Source organism: Ctenopharyngodon idella, chromosome 19 (assembly GCF_019924925.1).
Source record: "Ctenopharyngodon idella isolate HZGC_01 chromosome 19, HZGC01, whole genome shotgun sequence".
NCBI classification, from domain to species: Eukaryota; Metazoa; Chordata; class Actinopteri; order Cypriniformes; family Xenocyprididae; genus Ctenopharyngodon; species Ctenopharyngodon idella.
The window spans coordinates 11,715,482-11,743,362 of record NC_067238.1 but is presented as its reverse complement, the minus strand read 5'-3'; the positions used below and the strand labels follow the sequence as shown (position 1 = coordinate 11,743,362).

Genomic DNA, 27,881 nt, shown 5'->3' with positions numbered 1-27,881 from the left:
AATGACATGAGGGTGAGTACTTAATGACAGAAATTTCATTTTTAGGTGAACTAACCCTTTAACATTCTTGACAGGATGGTGATGAGCAATATTTAGGATAACTGCGCTTCCAGGGACAAAACTTTAACGCCAGCCTCTCTAGAACTCTGAGTGAACAAAAACTGAAGAAGAGAATCTCTCATGTACCTGAATCTTACATATTTCCCAGAATCTTAGACCGATCAGTTGTTTGTTCCATGAAATTTCTTTGGAATAGATCCTTTAGGAAAATATGCTGTTTAAGTTCCAAAAAGGGAACAGAGCCAGTAGAAGAGCCTGGTGTCAGTGTCAGAAATTGGTAGATACTTTGACGTCTCAATTCTCCTGTAGCCACAGGATACGTTTTGAGCTCAGTAGCAGTCCACCAGCGTGCAGGCGGATGAATTCCTCAAGAAAGATTAAAACAAAACCCTATGGGGAATTGTGTCAGTTAAGGTCTGCTGTGCTTGTCCAAGCTTGAAAAGAACCCAAGGAAATCACAGGTGCATGAATGTTATTTTAACGTGTACAAATCTTAAGTCTTATCCATTGGACAAAGGGTCCAATAATTGTTACTGTTCTTTAAATTTGCATGAGATAGAATATATTGAGAGAAAAATGAATGTCAATTTTGTGTTGGTTACTATCAGCAGATGGTCATGTGGTTCAGTGCCAATGTGAATGTGATTCATAATTAGACAGAGGTTGTAAAACTTCATTTTGAGTTTGGGGAGAAATGTAGATGTTTTGAGAGCGTTGGCTCTTGTTGGATCTCATAATTCATCTTTCATTCGTGTTCATATCATCCTCCCCTGCATCTCAGAGCTGTGCCGGGAGACCGCACATAGCTCTTCATTCAGATGCACACACACTCAGTACAAACTCACAGTGGCGTGTGATTCAGCCAGATGTCTCAATTAGCTGAATGATACGATTTCCAGTCAGTAGCATAAAACAATGCATTTGGAAAACATGGGCTGAAAATTAAAGAGGCTGTTTACCAGTTTAAAGTATCAGGTTCATTGTTCCCGCTAATTTGATCGGGAGGCGTTTTTGAAAAACACTGAATATGCATCTTTCCCAAAGGGAAGGCACATAGAAATGTATTTTTGTTGTGTAATCCTACCGCCACTTAAAACTAGAGCAATAAATCTGCATTAATGAGGGATCAACTTTGCAAATTGCAAATTGTCTAACACAATAACACAAATGTTTGTCTTATGCATGTAATGCCTATGTCTGTAATGATGGCCAGCTTTAACTTTTTGTAGTTAAATTGACACTATAGATCTGTTTTACAATCTGTTTTACAACCAGAGAAAAACACAGTTTGATACTTTTATACCTTTAGTTTATAGGCTAAAATATTATTGCAGTGAAAGTTTGGAGCTGGAATCAGCAATTATTTTATTAAATACCCTCAGCCTGATTTACATATTAGCTTTTTTGCTGCTTCACTCTCCAGTACTAGTGGCTCACCGGCCTTTAAAGGGTTAGTTCACCCCAAAATGAAAATTCTGTCATTAATTACTCACCCTCGTGTTGTTCCAAACCCGTAAGACGTTCGTTCATCTTCGGAACACAAATTAAGGTTTTTTTGATGACAGAATGCTGTCAGATTTCCCTTCATTGACTGCCTTTGCAACTAACACTTTAGCCGCTTTTCCACCGTCGGCCCGAATGGTTCTTAGAATGGTAAGGAACGGTTCCAGTTTTGTTTCCACTGGAGCCTGGTACGGCACAGCATGATTACAAACCGCGCTCGGCCCGGAATTATCGCCACGGTTGTCTAACCGTGCTGAATCGTGCTGGTAGAATCCGTGAAGTGACGTCACCACACAGGATTGGTCACTTGTCTGATGCCTGGCTACCAGTTTCACTGTCTGTTTGAGCGACGTAAACACAAATTAATAATAAAATTAAAAGAAATATCTAATTATCCTCCATAACGCAGTCGTTATTTACATCTCATATAATAAGTAAACCGTTGCGTTACCAAGGCAACGACTGACGCTTTTATATTACATTCAAAAGACCAGCCGTTATCAGCCCCACAGTGGAAAATGAAACTGTAACCATACCAGCGGAGCGGCACAGAATGTAGCGGTTACGCAATGAGATGCTTCAAAACGTTCATAAAGAAATCGTAAAACTAACTCAAATGAATCAAGCGGTTTAGTCCACAATTTCTGAAGAGAATCGATCGCTTGTTATGATGAATAGATTTAATTTAGGCTTTTACTCGCATGTAAACATTGATCAGCAAAAATAAGTAGAAGGTCAACCAAACCTGAATGACACACAAGAACAAACCTCTTGCGGAAGCTCGAACGTGCTGCGTAACCAATAATGTTCATTCTCGTGTGTTATAGACCTTATGTAGCCACGCCCCTTTTCAGCGCTGCGCTCGTTGTCTTTTGTCTTCCGGTTTGTATTTCCACAGCGATCTTATGTATTTATGAATGAACTGCTCGTTTTAAAATCTTCCCGGTCTACTGACATTTGTTAAGACATCTGCTTTAAACATTACAATGCTCACTGTAACTTTCATTAACTCTACAACAAGTAAATCCACTTCACCAGCTAATTATTTTTTGACAGCGATGCCATAGAAATGTACAGAGCTACCACAAAAATGGAAGTTCAAAGACAATATTTTAAAGATGGCGGCGCGTTTGTTTCTCTAACACATAAGGTCTATAGCCTATAAATGTTTGTAGGCTATATATGTAAAATATGAAAATATACAAAACTAAATGCATCTTAACTAATTTATAGCATGTTTTCTGTTGCTGTTGTTTTCATTAAGAGGAATTTCTGTAATTTCTTCAAGAAACATCTGCCAGAAAATTAAAAAAATATATATATTTATTTTAATGTTAGAGTGGCTTGTATGTATTTATACTGATTATGATTAAAATAAATGTAACTGACTCAATTTAACATAATGCAATGGTGAAATTATGTATTCTTTCAGAGACAATACACTGTAAAAAGTAAGATGATCTATCTACTTAATAAAATTGTGGCAACAGATTACAAGCAATATTATTAATTAAATTCAACATATAAGAATTTAGTTAGAATTAATTAAAATAATTCCTTAAAAGTCAACCATTTAAAATGTTTAAAATTTGCAAACACCATTGCAAAAACTACAAACTGACATAAAAAGCAAAGAGTCAAACTGCCCAACTAAATGAAACACTGATCACCATAATGGTGACCAATAATCAAACATCGACATCTAGACCTCAGTTAATTCATGTGTTTCTCTTTCCTTCAGTGATTCTACTTGTTATCATCAGGTGTCTTCAGTGTTGACAATACAAATTAAAGAGTTCTTTATTCATCTTTGACGTCTGTCTGTTATTCAGATATTTTTGTTTAAATTTTACTTAAATTGTACTCGTTTTAAATGGTTGACATTTAAGGAATTAATTTAATTAATTCTAACTCAATTCTGTTTGTTGAATTTAATTAATAATATTGCTTGTAATCTGTTGCCAAAATTTTATGGAGTAGATATAGCGTATTCGGCCCCAAAGTTTATTAATTTGTTATTGAAAAACCTTGACCCCTATTCTGAATGCTGGGGCGATGTGTTGAAGTGTGTTTGTGTGAACAGCTTTGGGATATTATTGTCTGAGTTTTAAAGCTATTTGGTATTGTCTGCATGTGAGTTGTCATGACATTGAGAATATCACTGTTAGAGGCAATGACATTTCACTGTGTAGGAAGAATCTGGTGACTGTGCCTGATAGTGTGCATAATATACTGCACTTAATATCTGGTGGGGGGTAGCAGTGGTCTGTCTGAACATATGTTTCTTTGTAGAAGCAGTAATTATGGAAGTACAGTTGTGGTGTAAGGGTTAATAGCTGCGGCTTGCTGGAATGTGTCCACATGTTATGTGTGTGTGTTGGAATGTTTCCAGGTTGATGCAGAGAATTCCCCGCCAAAGTCGTACTGTTGACGAGACCCTCTCTTTCATTAGATACTGCGCTTTCTTTTTCGTTTTTGACTTTCTTTTTTCCTCTATTGTCCTCACAGTCACTGTCTTCCTGCTCTATTCTCCCCTCCCCCCTTTTCCTCTCTCTTTCCCTTACCAGCCTCCTGCATTACCCCATGTGTTCTCTCTCTGTCTGTCTCTCTCTCTATTTATTTCGCACATGAATTTCAAACCCTGAGGTGCTGGGGGGTTGGGTGTGAGCGATAGCGAGACAAGAAGAGAGACTGTATGTGTGTGAAAGAGTTGAAGTGTGTGTGTGTGTGTGTGTGTGTTCTCTGTATGCATGCATCTTAATGCAGATACTTCAGTATGTTCATCTACATGCAAACGTGTGTATGTGTGTCATGAGAGAAACAGAGACAGTGTCTGTTATCGGTGCATTAGAGTGCCTGGTACTGTTGGTCGTGTCTGATTTGCAGCTCTCATTCTCAAAGGGCTGCCGTAATTGGGCCGCACATCTGTCTCTTGCAATTTGATTGGCCAGTTTCGTGTAACAGTGCAAATGGGATCTGGCGTTCAGTCGTGGTCATTTCATTACCACTTTTTGTTAGTGTAATACGCATTTGCAATTTGTTAAAGAGATTGTTTAGGCAAAAATCCAAATTCTGTCATCGTTTACTCACACAAATGTCATTCCAAACCTGTGTGATTTCCTTTATTTGTGGAACACAAAAGAATATATATATATATATATATATATATAAACCATTGGGTTCCAAAACAACAACACTGAGGCATTTTTTCTAAATATGTTCTTGTGTTTTGCAGAAGAAAGAAAATCATACAGGTTTGGAATGACATGAGGGTAAGTAAATGATGACAGAATTTTCATTTTTGCCTGAACTATCCCTTTAACAACCCATCTTCACACAACACACTTTTCACACTCATTCTGTCCAAACCGTCTCTGAAGTTGTATTGATCTGAGTGGCTAAACAGACCCTCAAGAGAGCTTTGGGACACTCATAGAAATTCAATTCAAGCATTAGAGACAAGACACTCAGCTTTTAAGCCAAATAACATATTTAAAGATGTCAGGGTCCATTTAATATTTTTAGTTCTATGAGGAGCTCACAAAGACATTTCAGAGGTCTTATATCTGTGTGTATGTTTCTGTCATTCCATCCATCCATCCATCCATCCATCTTGACCATTATTCTGAATGCTGTCAAAAATGTTTGTGTGAATAGGCTAGTTATTCCTAACGTATTTAATTCAGATTCATGGATTGTAATGCTACTGATCAGTTTCACAATTTCGTTTTTAAATTAAATTGTTTTATGATTTGTGGCTGAATGGCTTGAATGCAGATTTATTAGACCTTAAATTGATACATGAGTCAGGTCTTTATATCACACTTTATTTTTTCTCCCTATTTTCTTTTCAGATCACAGTTCTTATTCTGCTGGAAGAAATGCCAGTTACATAAGAAAGTAAGTAAAGTTTAAAAGTGCATGGCCATGGTATTTTTAATGAATACCTATGAATATGAATATCTATTAATTTGATCTATTCTGTGGACAACTATAGTATTAGTGGCTGTATTATGAGAGATTTTGTGATGGATGAAGTGGAAATTGTATAATGTAAACATGTTGATTATACAGTCATGAGTTGTTATGCACTCCATTATCACCTTGATAACATGGGTCAGGTGTCAAAGTCAAGTGTGCACTGCATTATAGCTGTAAATTGGCTTGCCCACTCTAATAGAAAAAGAGAAGTTGCTACCACACAATTAAACAGTACAGCCATCTTAAAGGGTTAGTTCACCCCAAAATGAAAACTCTGTCATTAATTACTCACCCTCATTTCGTTCTAAACCTGCAAGACTTTCGTTCATCTTCGGAACACAAATTAATCTTTTTGATGAAACAAGAACAAACCTCTTCTGGAAGCTCAAATGTGCTGCGTAACACATGAGAATGAACCTCATTGGTTACGCAGTACGTTTGAGCCTCCGGAAGAGGTTTGTTCTTGTGTGTTGATCAGGTTAGGTTGAGCTTCTACTTATGTTCATTGATCAATGTGTACATGTGAGTAAATGCCTAAATTAAAAGCCTAAGGGCCAGATTTACTAACAGCTTGCGCCAGCGCAAACCCTCTTTTGGCGTTAAAAAACTACTGTCGGGATTAACTAAAGAAGCACAGTGCAAAATTAGCGGTGAAAAGGCGTGGACTGAGTTGTTTTTACGTAGGAGTTTCCCTTTCAGATGCAAAATTTATGGGAGGAGAGTATTTAAATGATACACACAACGTGATTTACTAATGTTTGTGCTCGTCAATTTACTGGTATTTGTGCCATTATTTAACGCCCCCAAAAAAGCATGTCTTAACCCATTTTACGACATGGCTGCAATTGTTGCTGCTAGGAGGAGACACCGCAGTGACTAGAGAGCGTGTGGTAGAAGGGAGAAAATATTTTCCACTTGTATTTGCTTCTTTGGTATGCCAGAGGAAGACGTTATCCGAACATATCATTTGCCAAGCTGCACCTGAGCGTCAGCTCTGCTTATTTGTGACCCAAAGCTAATTAGATTTCGTTGGTCATTATGTAAATGATTTGACTGCGCCTGTGTCCTTTAATTTGCGTGTCAGCAGTAGATCACACGCAAAAATCACGCTCCCAACGGTGCATTTGTGGAATTGCACTCTCACGCTAATTTGCCCCGTTAGAATATCTGGCCCTGAATATGTTCATAAAAATTTGGACTAGACCGCTCGATTCATATGGATTAATTTGACAATCTCTTTATGAACTTTTTGAAGGGTCAAAGATCAAGTTGCAAAGGCAGTCAGTGGAGGGACAGAATGCTGTCAGATTTCATCAAAAAAAAAAAATCTTCATTTGTGTTCCTGAAGATGAATGAATATCTTACGAGTTTGGAACGACATGAAGGTGAGTAATTAATTACAGAATTTTCATTTTGGGGTGAAAAAAAAAGGGATAGTAGGGGTGAATTATCTCTTTAATACACAAAACCTTGAAAACGCCATAGAAATAAGACACACAGACTAAGAAATTAATGTAAGTATATGCTATATTAATGGAAGTATAATTATTATAGCATATACTATAATAATTAAGCTTCAAGGCTCTGGTTCAAGGCTCTAAAACATTTAAAAACGCAGGCTTCTACTGAATCTGTTGCCACTATATATGTGCCTTGTCTCTGTCTTCGTCCTGCATTGTTCTCTCTCTCTTTCACCCTTCGCTGCATGAGTCACTCGTTTAACTGAATGTTGATTGCAGAATAGTTCAATTACTATAGATTTCCACCCCTTCATCCGTTTCTGCCTCCCTCCTTTAATGTCCTCTTAAACACACACACACATCTCGCTGTATCACTTAATGCAGCAAGCAAATAAATAAATAAATTATGGCATGATATGTGACCAGGCTTTTATAGCGATCCATTCATTCTCTCCATCCAAGTTCATGGGAAAATATATAGCACTTTGCCGTGGCTGTGAACAATGTTCCTCAATGAAATTGCATCGGAAAGTGACTCACGTAAAGTTAAATTGAGACCTATAGATATGTGTTTTATGGCTGACTGTGTTATGACATGAACCAGGCTGAAATTATCTTTAAGAGTCTGTGGTGATTTCAAACAGATGAGGTGGTTTTGCTAAGTGATGGGTGTAAAAGAGGAAGTGAGGGAGGCATGTATGTATTCGGGCTTCGTGGTTTTAAAAGGATTTCAGCATTTATTAAAATATAGATAATCTGAGGTTTTATGTTTTCTTAAATACACTACTGTACACTCAAAGTTAATACCTTTTGAAAATTGATCAAAAGGTACAGTAGAGTTTTAACATTGTTACCAAGGATTTCTTTTTCAAATAAATGCTGTTCTTTGAACTTTCTATTCATTGTAGAGTCCTGGAAAAAAATGTATCAAGGTTTTCACAAAAGTATTAAGCAGCGCATCTGTTTCCAACTTTAAGAAAAATACTAAAGTCACTAAAACAATAGTGACTTGGCCACCACTGTCATCAAACAACTGAACTCTGGTGCGATTGCTCTGTTAGTTGGGTCATTTAAAGTCAGCCTTTTATCTTAGTTTTGTTTTGGAGGTCTCCTACAACAGGTCTACATACATCTAAGGTCAATAAACCCTTTTTTTTCTTATAATATACATTGCACATCACCGCATTTTTCAATGATTCTCAAACCACTCACCCGAAAGATTCAGTCTCTCTAAACCTCTCCTTTCCGCGAGCCTACTTTGCTCTGATTGGCCTGATGGCCCAGTCTGTTGTGATTAGTCTACCGTTTACAGGGCGTGTCGGAAACAAAATGCCTATTACCATAACTAAACTTCAGCTCCGAAGGCTTTTGATTGTACACACTGTAAAGACAGTAACGATGGCGTCAATTTTACCATACAAATTCGAGCGCGAGTCTGATGATGAAACATTGGAAGAACTAGTTATTCAACCAGAACCGCCAACGCAAGGACGACTTAAGCAGGACGTTTCTCAGTGATACGCTACTCAATTTGTCGTATATTATGAGATGTTGCAACTGTAAGTGTATATCCATCAACAAACCGATTTGTACATTTCTAAATTATTGCAGTGCATGTGTGGGAACTGTATCATTAACTATATCAATAAAAGTGCATACGTTAGCTGAGCACTTTAAACAAGTGTAAACGCTGCCATCTGAACATTGGCGTGCACCAAATAAGTGGACCGAGACCCACCTTTTGAGTGGGTGTGGGTTGACTAAAATATGAACACAACACGGACCAAGACATCAAAACGAACCAAAAAGAGGATGTGATGTCACAAGATGCGACCCTAAATAGGACAGAATGCTTAAGCATACCTGTTTTTACTCGTCATAGGAGTGGCGTTGCCCATTGCAGTTCGGTACAGGCGTCAGAACCGCCGTCTCCTTGCAGCAGATCTTCATTTGTGTGTAATGGAGAAATTCCTGGTGCTGTTTTGACTTTTTTTTTTTTACTTCCTTTAAACATTTTATAAACTCTTCTTGAGTTGGACCCACATGGTGAATGTGATTTCACCAAGTGCAACATGCTGGATCAACATCTTCGTTGATCCTGGAACAACATTCCAATCAACCATTCAGATTTGAGGGACAAGTTTACAGTTGATGTCAAATTTAGGCTTACACTCAAGGTTAGGTGCTTCTAGATATGTGTTATTCACCTATAAATTCCCTCTGATTTTAGGGATAACTTATGGGTTGAGTTGGGTTAGGTTTAGGGGTAAGGATAGGGTTAGGACAATATTTTTGGCACTATCATTTTCTTTTTTGGTCCAGACCAAAAGAACCAAGAGAACCGATCTACAAGTGTGAACACACCCTGAATGCCATAGTATTTGAATATGTATTTGACAATTCTGTACTGTCAGATCAAAGTACCATGATATTATCATCTGATCACATGGTACTGTCACAGTACTTGTTTTTTTTTTTTTATGAATATGCTTTATAGTACTAATGATGACTGTAGTTACTAGGGAATTTTATGGAAAATATGGTTACCATGGTGAATTCTTTTAAGGGTGAGACCAAAGAAAATAACAAGCACAGATCTTGGCATCTCCTTTACCAACATTTGGCGCATTAGTATTACCAAAATTACAAATTTAGGTAGCCATTTATATGAAATCTTTCAGCCCATAAATAAAGCAAACTTTTAAAATGAATAAAACTCATAGCACCAAAAAATTCTACTCTAAAGGTTCAAGTGCATTAGTAAGTCTAAGATGCTCTTTGTATGTTTCCCCCTCTCTCTCGTTTTCTCTCTCCCTCTGTCAGTCTTTCTCTCCTTCACCCCCTTTTATCCATCACTCGACTCAATATTGATCTGAATTCATTTGTTTCTTATTGATTTAGTTCTCCGCCCTCTGCCGCATTGTGCAAACACAAGGACACACAGACTGCTCTGACCACTGCCTGCCAACACACACTCAAACAGACTCACGCCATAAACCACTCACTTCTTTAGTGCGTCACTTACGCTCAAATACAAAAACAATCATGAAAGATTTTTATTATTATTCACAGTCATCCTTAAACATACTTTTTCACCTTAAAAATCAGCACTATTTAGAAAGGGTTTAAAAACACACTTGCAGCAGGTCCCTCCATCAGACTATGTAATGATGTAGACTGGAGATATTGATCACTGTCCTGAAGGAAAGATTTGAGGAGGACCTGACTGGTGACACAATTAAAGCTGCAGTCCCTTGAAAACCTCTGAAGAGCCTCTTTTATAAGAAAAATGCTCAGTGTTATTGAAAGGAAGTTTTTTTGTATCATTTGTGAGTATTATAGAAATAGAATGGGGTTTTGAGAGTGTTTATGTGCATGTGTCAGGGATGTTTTCTTCAAGAAAAATATAAGAAGAAACCTGAAGTAAAATGTTACTTTAGATTTCATTTTTTTTAAATTGTTTAATAAATTAATGAATATAATATTCAGGTTGATAGATGCAGTTATAATAGTTGCAGTACAGTAAAAAAAAAGGTATAGAAACTATTTTTACTCAGAAATTGCTAGTAAATTTCACAATTAATTACAAAGAAATGGCAGTAACAGATTATTTACATCTTCAAAAAAATATTTTTTTATTTTTTTTTATTTTTTTTATACAATGTAGGCTACAGTATTTGTGAACCTGGACCACAAAATTCTGAAATTCGGAATAAATAAGCTTTCCATTGATGTATGGTTGAACAATATTTGTCCGAGATACAACTATTTGAAAATCTGGAATCTGAGGGTGCAAAAAATCAAAATATTGAGAAAATCGCCTTTAAAGTTGTCCAAATTAAGTCCTTTTCAATGTATATCCACTCACAAAAATACATTTTTGATATATTTACGGTAGGAAATTTACAAAATATCTTCATGAAACATGATCTTTACTTAATATCCTAATGATTTTTGGCATAAAAATAAAATCGATAATTTTGACCCATACAATGTATTGTTGGCTATTGCTACAAATATCCCCGTGCTACTTATGACTGGTTTTGTGGTCCAGGGTCACATTTAATCTTAAAATGGATTTTTGTAATTTTCATACTTCAAATGCCATGGAAATGTTGAAGTACTTTGGATTACCATCTAAATAGCATAATACATCAATATGGTATTTAGTACCATGATGTACATAAAAGTACCATGATGCAATTACTTGAGGCTCAAAGAACTGTAAGGAGAAATCGCTGTTCAACATGAATCTGTTAAAATTAATTAACAGAATATTCAGGTTTATAGATGAAGTTATAATAGGTATAATGCAATAGCTTTATTCTTTCACATGAATGTCATAAAAATATTCTTTCGTATGTAAAAACTGGTCATAACCTTTCAACACATCACATCACTCATCACATTGATTCTTTTCAATCGTGCTTTAAAGAGTTTGGTATATTTTCAAGGTATGAAAATGCTCCAAATTCCTCTTCTGTACATTGCCTTTTCTCTACATACATCTTGAACACCTTAAAGAGTTTTTCCTTGTCACTGTGACCTTTAGCTTGCTCACTGTGGGGCTATTCTTGGTAAAGCTGCTTTGAATGCATTCTGTATGCATTGTGAAATGTGCTTTGCAAATAAATAGAATTGAATTACAGATATTCATTTGGTATTTTTCTTATTTTTGTGGTGTTTTAGCCAAGATTTTTTATTGGTAATGTCATCTGCATTCTTTCTACCATTCCTAGTCTGAATTAATTTGCTTGTATTGTTCAGTGTAAGAATGGATAGTGTTTGTGTGGCATATAGACATTTTTTATTAATTCACTATAAGTGCGGCTCTTAACCTAAAGTCTTTTTCATCAACACGTGGACCTCCGTTCACATTTCTGCTTGCCGATTATGCCTCTCTACATTAGTTGAGGAGCACTTATATACGATGGAAATGTTACCTGACAGTGTACGCTGATAATATCCTGCTGCATTTAACATCCACTGTTGATGAACATAGATAGCAGTAGTAACCATGGTAGCAGTAGTAACTATAAGGAACCAGTGCCACCATATACACTGAGCGGGACAAGTCCCCCCCAAATAATCAGAAATGGCCAAACTGTCCTGAAATTCTTGCACTGCTCTGTATGTTGTAAGGTTTAACAGTTATATTTTAGTCTGGGCTGCCTCAGCAGTCTACAACTAGGGTGACCACCCGTCCCGCTTTGCGTTGTACCGAACAGCATTTTCACCTCTTGTCCCGCACGTCGCATATTGAGAAAATGTCCCGCATTTTCATCAGTCTGTTGGTTTTTAATTATCATATTAAGAAAACGTGCATGCGTTCTTTTGCTTTTTTAAGAAAGCATTTTATTTATTCTTTTTGCTGCGTAGTTTTTCACCTATATTTAACAGCGCTTCGACAGAAGTAACATCCCGCCTTACACAAATACAACAGCCGTTTTTTACATCCTGTTGATGTTGAATTTAAATGAAATGTAAAATAAAGACATGTTATGTTACATTGTGATGTAATGGTGTTTTCTGGAAGGGACTAAAGAACAAAGTATTTTTATCAGCTGAAAGGCAGAATACAAATGTTTTTATTAAGTTAGATACAGCTTCAGGTTATGTTTTAGTGTTGGTAACATGTCCCACACAAACTTATTAATCGTCCCACATTTGGTTTGTTTGATGGTGGTCACCATCTACAACGCTCGACAATGTCAAAATGATTGAGATGGCCAATCAAATCAAAGTAGGCGGGGTTTACTGTTCACAGAAGCAGCGCATGAATTCCAGCGCGTAGCGTCAGTGTACAATTGACCCTTCGCCGGGAGTTTGATTGACAAGCGATCTAACCAATCATAACGTCGAATCCGCCATTTTGTCCGACAAAGCAGTCAGAAGTTAGAAGATTAACCTCGGTGGACTTTAACTTGAAAAATGGTGTGTACTTACGTCTTTCCACGTTTGAAACAACATTCCTTTTCATGTTTATTCATGTTTATTTGATGCTATAAATTAACTAGTAGGAAGAGATGATCGGTTCACGAGCCGCTTAAGCTGAGGCGCTACAGCAATCTGTCACGACACATTAAAGAGCCACAAAACGGGTTTTATTGTTCGAATTTCTTAAAAAATTACACAATTTGAAAGCTGGGGCTTTGTTTAATATCATAAATAACCTGTTCTGTCTTGTCTGTCGACGTGTTGTCAATGTCCTCTTTGCTCCGCGATGTATTTTTCACTCTGTGTGGCGTGACAGCGCCATGGCTTGTCGGACAAAGCAAAGGGGGCGGGTCTTTGCGAAGGGTCAATTGAAAGTGATTTTATGTCAACTGTTTCACGATAGAAATGTTGAACGACCGACGGTAACATCCAGTGATGCAAACGACTTGATTTTTTTTCTCAAATATGGCCGTTTTGAATTGAAAACGTGATTAATGTAATTCCTAACAGAGTGTGACAAGACTAGAAACGTTTTACTTTTGCGACATATTAAGCAACGTTACATGTGTGCATATTTTTTAATGCAAATTAGTGCAAATATTATTTGAAAATAGTTCAAAATGATTATTTCTCAAATAGAATTAGACCTAGAATTTTCTTCACTGTTCTGCTTATTTATGATTTATAAAAAAAATTGGTCCCCCCCCCAATGTTCAAGTCATGGTTACGGCCCCATGGTTACAGATGGATGGATGGATGACAAATACTTTGTGTAAAAAAATAAAAATAAAAATTGCAGCCAAGCCCCTATCATGTAAATCTTTTTATACAGATATTTATCAATATTTAATGTCTTTTCTGATGGCAGGAATGCTGTGGAACTGCAGTTTGGAATATCATCATTGTTATTCATTCTCCAAGACTGGAATGACAGAAAGAATTTCAGCATGCACGGTAATAATGAAAATTACCATCTTTGTCTTTCTTTGCTTTTATATCTTGATCTCTCTGTCATACATTGTGACTGAAGGGAATTTCAAACATTTCAGGTTTCTTTAATGTTTAGAACTAACGATTTAAATGTTTGAGAGATAAATCCTGCGAAAACATAGACATATTTCACCTTAAAATCAGAGGGGAAACAAATTATATTTTGCATAAAGAAAACAAAACCTAATTTTTGTTCATATTTTCATTAAATTAAGCCACCCTTCTCCCAAATTCTTTGGATGTTTGACTTTTTTTTTTTAATTCTTCATATTCTTGATAGTGATGCTTTTTATACTGTGCTGTAATACAAATATTTGTATTGCATAAATTAAAGGCTGTACCACAAATACTACCTTGATGTATAAATTCTTTACAATTGAAGTTAAAAAAAAAAATCTACATGATGAGAAAGTGATTTTTTTTTACAGTAATTTTTATGAAAATAGTGTTGTTGTGCAAGAAAATCTACAGATAATCACAATCATATGCTTACAATTCTATATGAAAAATAACATTTCCTAGTTTTTCTGTTGATTGTTATTTGTTAAATATGAACTGTGCACGTGTTTTTGACATGGTTTCTTGAGATTCATTGCATGCTGCTCTGTCTTTTTATGGACAAAGACATAGAGCGCTACCACTTTTGACCTGACATTCTCGCTAGTTATGAATATTTTTTTCTGCGTTATTTTTAATCACAGCAAAACCGTTGTTAAATGCATATTTACTCAGTACATATAATTTACAGATATAGACAAATAAAATGAACACATTATAGATACACATCCAGACGCACACAGCTGGCACAGCACTTTGCTGCCACTGACAACACTGCCCTGGCAACCGATGGGCACGTCGCCAAACCAGCAAGTTGCCAAGCAGCGAGTTCCCATAGCAACCTGCCATTCCCTGGCTTTTTGAATAAGGTATCGGCAGACAGACACTCAGGCTTATGGAGAGAGAGAGGGGTTTGGATAAGGTGGAGAGTAGATGGAAGTGATTGAAATAAGAAAATGAAAAGAAAGAGTGAGTAAAAGAGAGATAGATGGAGGGAATGAGAAAGACTTCTGTTAACTGGCCCTAAATTGAACTTAAATGTATGTGATAAACTTTAAATCTTTTTCACATTGTGTTTATATATACAAAAATCAAAAATAATCCTTTTTAATTCCACTTTTTATCAAAAAATTCAAACTAAATCTGATCTTTTTTAATATCGACATTTTGAAATTTAAAACTCAAAATGAAAACACTTCAAAACTTCCAAATATTTGTGCCAGCTTCATTGCTGTGTGGTCTGATAATTAAGATCATAACAAGTGATTCGTGCTGGCAAACACACATACACACACATTCAGGTTGGCAAAAAGCTGGCACTGGCACCACCGTGCCGCATTCGCACGTGATTGGACTGTGAATGTGGCAGTGAGAGAAAGAAAAAGAAAGAGGGAGGAAGATAGGGTGGAGCCGAGCCAGAAAGAGAAGGACAAAAGTCTTAAAGGATATTAAACCGCAAAAGTGACCTAAACAACAGCAACATTAAAAGCAGAAGGCACAAATCCATAGGCCAAGTTGTCAACTGTTAGGTTTGTAGTTTAGTTTGCGTCAGGAAAATGAATGCGTTTGACTGTGAAAAGGACAGAGAATGAGAAAGGAGCTGAATAGACCGCTCAGTTAATGTTTGGACCGCATTCACGTCTCACCCTGGAGATCTCTGTCATTGTCAGAGGAACAGAGCTCTCCAACATATGTGTCTGCAGTTGTCTGGGAACAGTGTGAATGTTAACCGTTTCTTGTTAAAGGGATGGTTCACACAAAAAAATCTACAATAATCTGATCATTTTTCCCTCTGGTTTTTCCCTCTGGTGAGCTGTTAACTGATGCGAACGGATCATTGAGTGATTTGAACTCAAGAACCGCATCAGTTTGATGCACAAACAAATCATTCAATCTTGTTTTGTATATTAACCTTTTTATTGAACTTTTATTGTACTTTTTATTACTATGTATTTTCATTAAAGTGATATAAAATACACTATTGTCAACTGGAATATAGTGCGCATTAAATAATTGTATGTGAAACTTAAAATATTTCTCCTTTTGTTTTGCGCAGAATGAATATCATCCATGAGCGTTTGGAACCACATGTGGGTGAGTAAATAATGACTTTTGAATGCATTCTATTTTTTTTTTTTTAATTCAAGGCTGATGCCAAGTATCTGGTTATTCTTTGCAGATAAACTAACTTTTGAGGTAACAAATGAGAGAATCTTCTTTCTAGAGACAAGCAAAAATAGACTGATCCACAGGCTGGATTCATTTTTCAGGATTTCAGACACACAGAAGTTCAAAACGAAACAGATGAAGGGCCTTTTTCTTGTTTGAACTGCATATGAAATTGATTGAAGTCACCTCGCTAAGCATGTACAATTTCCAAGTACTTCAAACACCCCAAATCTGTCTTTCTTTTCAGTTGTTTTCGGTAATGCAATAAGACCTTTGAACAACAGCCCTATTCATGATGGCTTGATCCATACTATTTCATATTTTATTAAATGAAAAACTTCATGTCAGTCTCTTAAATTGTATTTCAAACACCTGTTCCTGCTCTTTTATCTCCATAGTTTGATTTGCTCTTGCATTCAGCTTCATTCGAGGATTCATCTCACACATGGAATGAATGTAAGAAGTTGAATTGTAAAAACAACATTGTTATTAAATAAATAGCAAATAATAGTCAAGAAATCAATCCTGTCCCTCGACAGATTCACAAAAACACCAATTCATGACATGCCATTGAAATGTAGGTTTTCCAGACATCAAGGCTGTGGCCGCTATGAAAAGAATAAAGATTTGGGCATAATAAAAGAATACATTCCCATAGTGCACTTCTTAAAGGGGGTAGTTGAAAATTCTGCAATCAATTACTGACCCTCATGTCATTCCAAACACATAAGACTTTCATTCATCTTCAAAAGACAAATTAAGATATTTTTAATGAAACCAGTATTTTTATTGATCTTTTCAAAATCCATTCAAAAAGGCCATACAGAGATCGGAAAGGAAATTGAAAAGTTTATTCCAAGTCTTCTGAAGGGAAACAATAAATTTTTGTATGATGGACAGGTTTGATTTAGGCTTTTTTTTTGCATATAAACATTGATCAGGGAACATAGATCAAATATGGTTAACACAAGCTCATTTGTACTTGCTTGACAAACAAGAATAAACCTTGTTGGTTTTTGCACATCAACAAAGTACATTTGATCTTCCGTTTATCAAATTTGGTAAGCAATCGTGCTTCTTCAGAAGACTTGGACTAAATTAAATATGGTTTATTTTGTACTATGTCTTTATGAACTTTTCGAACCATCTAAGTTTTGGTTGTGTGGACTTTAATGGAAGGACAGAAATCTCTCAGGTTTCATTAAAAATATCTTAATTTGTGTTTCAAAAATGAATGAAAGTCTTATGGGTTTGAATGGTGCGTTTGGATCATGATGGTGAGTAAATAATGACAGAATTTACATTTTTGGGTGAACTAACCCTTTAAGCCAATCAGACAGCAGAAAAAGGTTTAGAGGCTTAACCTTATCTTAAATATTTTTATTTGCTCGTTTATTGATTTACATTTTAATAATGTTAATATTATATATATATATATATATATATATATATATATATATATATCTATTTACAGTGGGTACGGAAAGTATTCAGACCCCCTTAAATTTTTCACTCTTTGTTATATTGCAGCCATTTGCTAAAATCATTTAAGTTCATTTTTTTTCCTCATTAATATACACACAGCACCCCATATTGACAGAAAAACACAGAATTGTTGACATTTTTGCAGATTTATTAAAAACGAAAAACTGAAAAATGATTTTAGCAAATGGCTGCAATATAACAAAGAGTGAAAAATTTAAGGGGGTCTGAATACTTATATACATTGTTGTGTCTGTTTCTGAATGAGAGAGAAAAAAATAATGCTAGCATCAATATCTTTGGGAAGTACTTGTGCATATCAGTAATACCATTTTTCAAAAGTGGATGATGTGTTGCTTTACATAAGTTGTCCAGTAGGGGAAGACATTACACATGAAATATATTGACACCTGACTGTGAGAATATGTAGAAATCGAACCACGAGTCAGTGCGCTGCAGGCTGAGGTAGTTGGTTGTATGGTTTTGCATCATAATCAGCCTGGAGTTAACTGTACAACCTTCTAGCTTTCCCTGCGGCGTCACCATTACGTCGAGGTGAGTATGAATGACCATCAGCTGCATATAGACAAGCATTTCAATTGTTTTTACCTTTAAATTGAGCTGCAAGGTTGAAAACAAAACCAAACATATGGTGTGAATCAGCACAGCAGCACTTTCATTGTTGTTGTTTTTGTAGTTTCAGTGTTTGTTGCGCTCATTAACAGGCTGTTAGTCACCCCTATCTACCATATGGACAGTTTGGGTGAGCGCCCAAATGCCCTCATCCACAAGAGGGCTCCAACAAATCCATGAAGTCTAGTAAATTCCTCATTAAAAACAAAAAGGTGGAGAAAACAGATTGACATGACAATTATACATGTTTTGTGTACTTAGGATTGTTCAATCTATAGCTCAAACAGTATAGAGGATGGTGCTGCTAGCAACACTATTGGGTTTGATTCCCAGGGAATGCATGAACTGATAAAATATACCTTGAATGCAATTTAAGTCACTTTGGATAAAACCAGGTGCATAAATGTTCAACATTAAGAACTGAATTGAGAAAGCCTTTTAAATTCCAGTTTCAAAGATGCACTTGTCCTTAACACCTGAGAGACATGCCAGTGAAAATAAGAAACAGTTGATTTGTAAGATGAGAAATTATGTTTATTTTCTAAACCATAATAAAACTGAACAACTCAATATTGCAAAAATCAAGGTCGACATAACAGCGTCTTGAATGTCTACAAACTCTCAAGTCTCAGTTAAGCTCACATGCTCAAAAAGGCCATAAGTAAATCAATATCCTTGAAAAGGTCTCTTCAATATAGCAGATAAATAAAATAATGCTAAGTAAAATGAAATAGTCAGTCTTCGTGCACTGGATGTGCTGATTTCGGCCTCATCACCAGCTGCAGTCCTGACCTCATCTCCTAAATCAAACCCCTGCGATTCAGCAAACTACCTGCTAATGCCTTCGCATTTTGAGTAAAGGCAAAACGCACAAGATATAATACCTTCAATGCCCTGTAGATGGCAGTATCACTTCTTTATAGCAGAAACAAACTGCTGCAGAAAAAGTTAGGTGCCATGCAAAATGTAGTGTAGTAAAAAGTACATTTACTTGTTCAAAAATGTAGGCAAGTAGAGAGTAAAAGTTGCTAATATCTTTGATACTCAGTACAACTACAAAGTAGCCAAAAAGATACTTAAGTACAGTAACTAATTATATTTACTCACTTTACATCACTGTCCCTGACTGTATAGGCTGATTTTTATGTGAAGCACTCGGGTCGTTTTTGCTGGAAAAATCTAAAGGATGTGACACGCACGATCCCAAAAGCCTCTTTTCTGTTCTGTGACACATGAAACGAATACTTATGTTTAGGATAATGACAAACTTTAATGTCAGTGTCGTGCAAAGAAAACAAATTGATTCAAACTATAGTCTCACATAACCAGATCTATATAGTCTGAAGTCTCAAATAGGCCTAGCTATACTTTATAATCAAACTATCATAACATAATATTTTTAAATACCTATATGTCAACATGATGCCAGTGAATTGCAGAGCTTGTGCAAACATCCATATTTGTATGATCAGATGCTTTCTTAAAGGGTTAGTTCACCCAAAAATAATGTCATTTATTACTCACCCTCATGCCGTTCCACACTCATAAGACCTTCGTTAATCTTCGGAAAGCAAATTAAGATATTTTTGTTGAAATCCGATGGCTCAGTGAGGCCTGCATAGCCAGCAATGACATTTCCTCTCTCAAGATCCATTAATGTACAAAAAACATATTTAAATCAGTTCATGTGAGTACAGTGGTTCAATATTAATATTATAAAGCGACGAGAATATCTTTAGTGCGCCAAAAAAACAAAATAACAAATTATATAATGATGGCCGATTTCAAAACACTGCTTCATGAAGCTTCGGAGCGTTATGAATCTTTTGTGTTGAATCAGTGGTTCGGAGTGCCAAAGTCACTTGATTTCAGCAGTTTGGTGGTTTGACACGCGATTCGAATCATGATTCGACACAAAAGATTCATAACGCTCTGAAGCTTAATGAATCACGTTCAGTCTCTTGTACATTACGAATTAGGGGCTGTTTACACGACATCGTTTACAACTAAAAAGTAAAACTTTTTATGCGTTTTGGCAGTTCATTTACATGACGTAAATGGCCTGAAAATGCAAACTTTTGAAAGCTAAATTCAAAGTAGAAGTTTTTGAAAACGATACCTTCATCATAGCCGTGTAAACTGCAAAAACGTGAATCTGTGAAAACGGTGACGGTGTCATGACAAATCGAGTCCTCCATCAAAAACGGGTCAAACCCAATTTGTCACTACAACGGCATGCACATGCGTATTACGTGTTTAGTCTATCCACCTAATTTTTCAACGCGTTAATAAGATGTTTTCTGTGAATGTGCGAGACTTCCAATTTATTAGCGGCTATAGGGAAATAACGAGAAGAATATCAAAGTGCAGTAAACTGTAAAAATAAGGTGAATTGGCATGCGAGTGCTCTGTAAATGAATTCCTATTTGCGCATGCGCATAGCCTTTCTTTACAAAGTGACATCGCCAACTACTTGTCTGGCATGTGCAATACAGTGTTTTTAGTTGTTTGCGTGGATCCGTGTGAACAGATAGTTTTGATAACATTGTCATCTGTACAAAGAAAAAACATTTCCATTTTTAGTACATCGTTGTCGTGTAAACGTACCCTTCCATTATGAGATCGAGCAATAAAAAAGTTGTTGAAAAGATAAGCACACAATAGCTAACTAAACTGGAAGAGGAATAAATAATTTGTCATTGAAATAAATGACTCAATTCGCACGGGTATTTATGGTTCAATACATGGAGAAATAGCACTGCCGTGGCTCTCATTCTCCTCGTTTTTCCTCAATACTGAGAGTATTTTGGACAGAACCAGGCAGCACTTCATTATTCATTTTCCATTACCCATAATCTTCAAATTAGCTCATTTTAGTGTGTTTTCAGGTGCTAACAGCTGTTCTTTTCTTCTCAAGCACATGCATTATAATAATAGCAGGATATTAGGATGGGTTTTAAGTTGTGTGGTCAGTGTGTGTTCGCAATTAGCCCCTCAATCATCTCTCCAGCACTCTTATGAATGATTACAGTCTCCTCCTCCTCTGTCTGTCCCGCTGACTGTCTGGCCGCTCACACGGTCTGCCAGGATCCGCATTGCGTTGCCCTTCTCCTCTAAGAGATAAAAAGAGCACATATCAGCAATCTGTGCCTGTCGTTGTTCTTTTCCAGACACATAAACACACACCAAGACGTTCAGCACCACATTTCGAGAAACATAGGAATCGTACTCAGGAGAGACTGCATCGAGACTGACACGAGAACAAAGAAATGGAAAAAACCTGCACAAATAAAAGCCCTCCCATGTAAGAAACTATGATTTAATGGAAAATGTTTGTAATGTTTGATCATATAATGAGAATGATTTGAGTAGCGTAAACAAATGCACCATAGATCTTTATGCATTAATTTGATTGCATGCTAGAACAGGTGTCTCAAGGGACGTTTTTTTCTACACATCTTGCATCATAATGCAAGCTACTGCATTGAAATTTTGAAAGCCGTCAACTTGATCCCCATCCATTTTTTCAGTATAAAAGCACATCAAGATTTCTGTCATAATCACGTCACCTTATTCTTGCTCACTTGATTTTCCCCAAACACTTTGTCGGTCTCTGGTGTTTTGGCTCATTATCGTTTGATTAATCTGTCTAATTGTTTGTTTCCCTTTTCAATATACTGCCATGATTGGTTGTATAACTTCTTTGTTTGTTTGTTTATTCGGCTCCATCATCAGCGTGTGTTTGGTGAATTCACAATGTGGATCATGAATATGTATCGTGCACAGGATGTTGGTATTCAGATCCTGGAGATTATATACTCGCTGTGTATTTATGGTGAAACCAGAGTGGTGATGAATTGACTGCTTAGTGCCACCTAGTTAACCCCTGCTGGTAGATGTTGTAACTATACCATCTGGGTACAAAAAGCATTGACGCCATTAGCTATGTTTCCATCCGAAGTTGCAAATTTTTATCTTATGTGCAAAATTGGAATGTCGCATAAACTTTTGCAAATAAAGCAGCGTTTCCATCCCATGTGTTCAAGAGAACAAAATCTTCACTTCCTAGGAAGTTGCTCATGAAACAGACGAAATGCAATAAACGCTGCCATGTCTTGTGTTCGGATGCCTGATATTTGTGAACGCAATCATGAGAGATTTTTCTGGGAGGTCATTATACCAAATCATTTTGATGACAGACATTGACTCAGGCATTTCAGAATGACCAAGCCAACCATGGTTGCCAGGTTTTCACAACAAAACCCACCCATTTGCTACTCAAAACTAGCCCAATACTAGCCCAATCGCGTTTCGTGGGGGGTCCCACAGTAAAAATCGCATTCTGGGGGGTAAATCTGCGTATTTGGCGAGGTTCCCCTGAAAAAAGTTGCATTCCAGAGTCTAAATATCATGTTATTTGGGGTCGCTTCAACACACGGACATGAAAAACAACCCACTGCAACAAAGTGTAAAAGTAAAAAAAAAAAAAAACGGGAAAACCGTGGACTTGGCAACACTGAAGCCAACATCTGAGATGCTGTGCCATGATATTGGTCAGCTCGTTAGTCCAGTTATCCAATCACATCCTCTGTGGAGGCAAAGTCACATGATTTTTTTTTTGTTGTTGTTGTTGCACATCGAGCGATTTATTTGGTAAATATGTATCCATCGTAGTTTATGGGCATGTCTTCTTATCGGATAAAAAATATATCCGCCTCAATTGAGCGCATACATTTTTATGCGCATTTTTAGAATTTATGCGCATCTTGGTGTTTCCATCCAACATTTTTTTTTTTTTTTTTATGCTATTTCCCAAAATGCACATAAAAATAGGTGGATGGAACCTAGCTATTCACAAGTAACTGTGTATTATGCCAAAATTGTCCAAGTAAAAATTTACCGAGTAACATATAAATCACAAGTTTATATTGCTGTAGATTTTCTGCTGCCAAGTGTTTCTGGAACTTGGTGTCCATAAAAAACAAAGATGGCAGCCTCGCATACTTCCGGGAATCCTACGCCAGCTGAGCATTTGCCCTTGAGATGAATCGGAATCAACATATAGCTTTCTCAAGGTATTATAGACTTATAATCTATTCATATACAGAAAATCTATCTCGTATATTAATAATAATAATAATATATTTTACACAGAACAATTAATTTTATTTACATGCATAGCTGAAAGTGTATTATTATTGTTTTAAATATTATTCATTTTCTTTCATTTTTACTTCCTTTTAATTTGAGACTTTTATTGTTTCCTTTTATTATTAATATTATACATGATAAAAAGACAATTTTTTGTAAAAAGGAGTCACATGATCAACGTTTGCTTAATGACCTAGAAATAGTACACAATCATTTTAGGTCATAACTTGTCTTTTTATTTTATCATCCTTATTTTAAAATAAAAAAATAAATGTCCTACTTATTTTCAGATTTAAATCCCATATGTCCAGTGTGGTCTCAGATTTTCAGCCCCCAGTGTATATTATTAAACACTAAGTATACGTCTTTAGATTATTATGTAACCTACTAGCTCATACACATGTATCATATTACATAGAGTCTGAACTGAAACCGTATAACCTCACATGTATGCACAGAGTTTCCTCAAACAGGCTTAATTGAGTTATTCCAACCTGTCATTAGATCAGATCTTTGTGTCAAAGGAAGGAGTTTAGTATAATGCAGCATGATGGCTGGTGACACTTTTCATTACTGCAGGGTAATCACCTCAGAGCTTTTGTTGTCTGGAAAAGGAATCTCTCTCTTTCTCTCCATCTCTGAAATGATCTTTAACTCACAATCTCCCCATCTATCCCGTATTGTTTCATCTGTTCCATTTCACACACAAAGACACCCTTCCAAGCCTTGAGATCAATCACAAGGTGTTATGACTGTTCTTGCGTTCGAGTGCCAGACATTGCTGTGGGGGGGAGAAAGAGAGAGAGAACGGCTGATATTCTATGGACAAAACGCAGGAGTGGAGGAGAAGAAAGGGTGGGTGTGTGTGGGGGGGGGGGTGTTGGTTAGAGGAAGCGGAGCGAGACGCGGAGGCAGGGACAGTGACGACAGGGAGCAGCACTAGGTCTGAACGTCCACGGCACACGCTGGTTGGGTGCGTTAGTGTTTAGGTGACACTGATTTATGATGCTGGGGGATTAGACATGGTTTCTGTCGGGCGGGAGGAAGGAGTAATGAGAGGAAGGGAGGGAGAAACAGAGAGAAGGGAAAGAGAAGAGGGGACGGCATCAGATAATGGTGGGCTGCTCACAGCGCACCTATCTCATGATCGCCACGAGTGTCACAGCATCAACGCCACGCTAGGAGGGAGAAGAAGAGAGGAGAGCGCAGGGGGACCGTGGGGAGATAGAAGTCAAACAGTGATGGAGGAAACTAGTTTATCGTACGGCTCTAAGGAAGCGAATGTCGGATCGCGCTCGGGAGACCCTATAGCGGATTTCGTGACAACTCTTTAAGTGTATAACATACGAGGCGTACCGTGCATGTCCGTGAGCGTGTGTTTAGCAATAAATTAGGTTGGGACGAGCAGGAATAGTGAACAAAAGACTGCAGAAGATTTCAACTTCTATGTTCGGCTTTTTAAACATTTGTCGTTACCTTATAACCCTGCAAACTGTTGTTTTTCCCTGCATGCCTTTCCAAATCTGCCTTTTTGTCTGCTGTTTCCCCCTCCACTCTTCTTTCGAAAGAGCTTTAAAACTGGGGCACTACGAGACTGAGAGAGATGGAGGAAGAGAGAGCAGCGTTTGCTGTTTTCTGGTACCGCATGCTTTCTATACATCTTGGAACCGCAACGCGCCACCTTTGTCGTACGATCTAGCGCACAAAGGCCGGGCGGTTTGTGATATGCATCACATGTTTGTAGATGTATCAACTTATGTGTGTGTCGCTCATGTACACACCGATGCCTCTGTGTTTGTGGCTTCGCAGAAAAGGAGGGCAGCCAGAGAGAGGGTAGAGACAGTTTGCTGGCAGTGCATATCTGTCTTTGGGTTCATCCGGTTCAAGCGTCGTGTTCGGTGTCTGCCACCAGGGGGCCGGACAGAAAAAACTGCGCACTCATTTATGGTGCTGAAGCAGATATGCTAAGCCTTAATTTTAGTGTTCATTAGGCAGTTGCTGTCAATTCCTGAGGGTTAAAATGAGTTAAATGTGTTAAAACTTCTGTTTGCCACAGGTCGCAGCCTCCGGACATCCAGAGACGTCACTCGATTTGGAGAAGAAACCGTCATTGATGCGTTTAATTTTTCTTTTGGCAAATCTGACAAAGGTACGTAGGACGGTAAAGAAGTGTCCTCATCCAAAATCAGTTGTTATATAATACCATTCAAAAGTTTGGGGTCGGTAAGATTTAATCATGTTTGTCTCTTATACTCACCAAGGCTGCATTTATTTGATCAAAAATTGTGAATATTATTACAATTTTAAATAACTGTTTTCTATTTTACTATATTTTAAAATGTAATTTATTTCTGTGTTGGTAAAGCTGAATTTTCAGAATCATTACAGTCTTCAGTGTCACATGATCCTTCAGAAATCAATCTAATATGCTGATTTGATACTCAAGAAACATTTATTATTATTATCAATGCTGAAAACAGTTGTGCTGCTTCATATTTTTGTGGAAACCGTAATACATTTTTTTTTAAAACTTTTTTTTAAATGTCTTTTATAAATGTCTTTACTGTTACTTTTGATCAATTGAAGGCATTTAAAAAAAAAACGTCTGCTTACAGACCCCAAATTATATATATATATATATATATATTATATATATTATTTTTTTTCTTCTTTTTTTTTCCAGTATAGCATAAGGTGTGGTAAACTATATTAATTTTTTTAAATAAAAAAATAATAATAAAGTAAATAATAAAAATAATGAAAAGCTGTCTCAAATCTGTCGTCTTAATTATTTCTGAACAATAAAATTATTTCTGTACAATAAAATCTTAGTCTATTACATGCAAATTGTGGAAAAACTTTGCTGAGATTCTTTTAATTAACCTTTAAGTAATGCTACATTCAAACGGACCCAGAGCGGGAATTTCAGCCTCACTTTTGAGTTCATCTGAATACTTTGAATTTGAACCAGTGTACGTCTGTGTCCCTGAGACCCTTAACCTGTGATGTCTTCAAAGGTCACAGGTGAGGTCCTTGGGAACACAGCTGTATATGATGACATCAGTGCAAACTCGATGTAAACACGTGACACACGCAACATCTTGAGTCTGATCTTACCATGAATATTATGATTTGACTGACACATTATCCTAGGTAGCTTCTAATTAAATTCATAGAAACACTTTAGTTTAGGGTCCAATTCTCACTATTAACTAGTTGTTTATTAGCATACATATTACTAGGATATTAGTACTGATAAAGATTGCCTTATTCTGCATGACCATATTCAACATCCCTTAATACCGGCCTAAACGTAATAACTACATTATTAACTATTAATAAGCAGTAATTTGGAGTTTATTGAGGCAAAAGTCATAGTTAATAGTTAGTTAACAGTGAGAATTGGACCCTAATCTAAAGTGTGACCAAATTCATATATTTTGCCTATTAAGAGTGACCTTCAGATTCCTTCTAGTTCATCTTTCCTCTGAACACGTCGTGTGTCGTGACTGACGTTACCACAGGCGCACCATTAACATGAGTGACTGTTTGACTGTGACTTTAAACTCTTCTACTCCACGTTACCTGAAACGGCACCACAGATTTTCAGACAGCAGTGATATCAGCTTCAGACCACTTTGACGCAGCTGTCGGGGACGGTACCTATTGGCTGACTTTGTGCCCTGACCACTCTGAGCGACCAATCCAACGCCAGCCTAGGTTCACGACCCCTATACATTTCTCCTGAGGCTTCGATGTGGATCTGTTCCATGAAACCATTTTACGGGCTAGCCTGCCATCTTGTGCTCATTATTGCCAAACGCTTTGGTGATGGATGTTGCCCCGGAGCAGCTTATACGAGACATGGTGTTTTTCTGCAGTGAAGATAATTGTATTTTACAGCGCGAGACAGAGTGAACATAAAGAGAATGGATATACATTGTTTATTTTCCAATTGGATATACAGTAGTTTGATACTATGTAGAGTGTATGATTCATTATATGATTGGTGTTGAGTGTTGGCATCATGTTTGTACTTGGAGCATATTTCAAATCGTGATGTTTTCTTCAGTTTTCTCATGCGTCCTTGATAATCTTATTGTACCTTTGTATTTAATCATTTATCAGGTATATTCATTTATACATTGGTTCAGCATTTTTATGTAACCTGAAAAGAAATAATAAAATCCGAGACGTTGTGCAGTGGCCTGAAAATCAAAGCAAACCTGTGGATAACTTAAGGACATTATTATTTAATCTGCATCACATTTTCTCCAAACCATATGTTCCTGTCTTTTGTTCTACTTAATGCCTCAAACCATGAAACCAAACAGTTATGATTAAGTTATACGCAAAGCACAGGCTCTCTACAAACAGTCCCCTGGATCTGAGTAGGCAAAGAGAAGCAGTCCCACTCCTTTCTGCTCGTGCTTTGAGACATCAGATATGGAACATCAA

At 36.8% G+C, this 27,881-nt stretch overlaps 1 long non-coding RNA gene across 7 annotated transcripts in view; it reads left to right on the top strand.

Moving 5' to 3' along the window:
- LOC127501581 (uncharacterized) overlaps positions 1-26,317 on the top strand; it is a 36,042-nt gene extending 9,725 nt beyond the window's left edge. The window contains exons 2-8 of one of the 7 annotated variants that reach the window (XR_007926646.1): positions 4,799-4,835; positions 5,418-5,463; positions 6,800-6,929; positions 13,810-13,895; positions 16,045-16,082; positions 21,443-21,576; positions 25,480-26,317. This is a non-coding gene — a long non-coding RNA (uncharacterized LOC127501581). Of the gene's footprint in view, positions 1-4,798; positions 4,836-5,417; positions 5,464-6,799; positions 6,930-13,809; positions 13,896-16,044; positions 16,083-16,167; positions 16,500-21,442; positions 24,265-25,479 lie in introns of those variants that run through there. The other 6 variants (XR_007926640.1, XR_007926644.1, XR_007926641.1 and 3 more) reach the window with 6 other exon arrangements.
- The last annotated feature ends 1,564 nt before the right edge of the window (positions 26,318-27,881 follow it).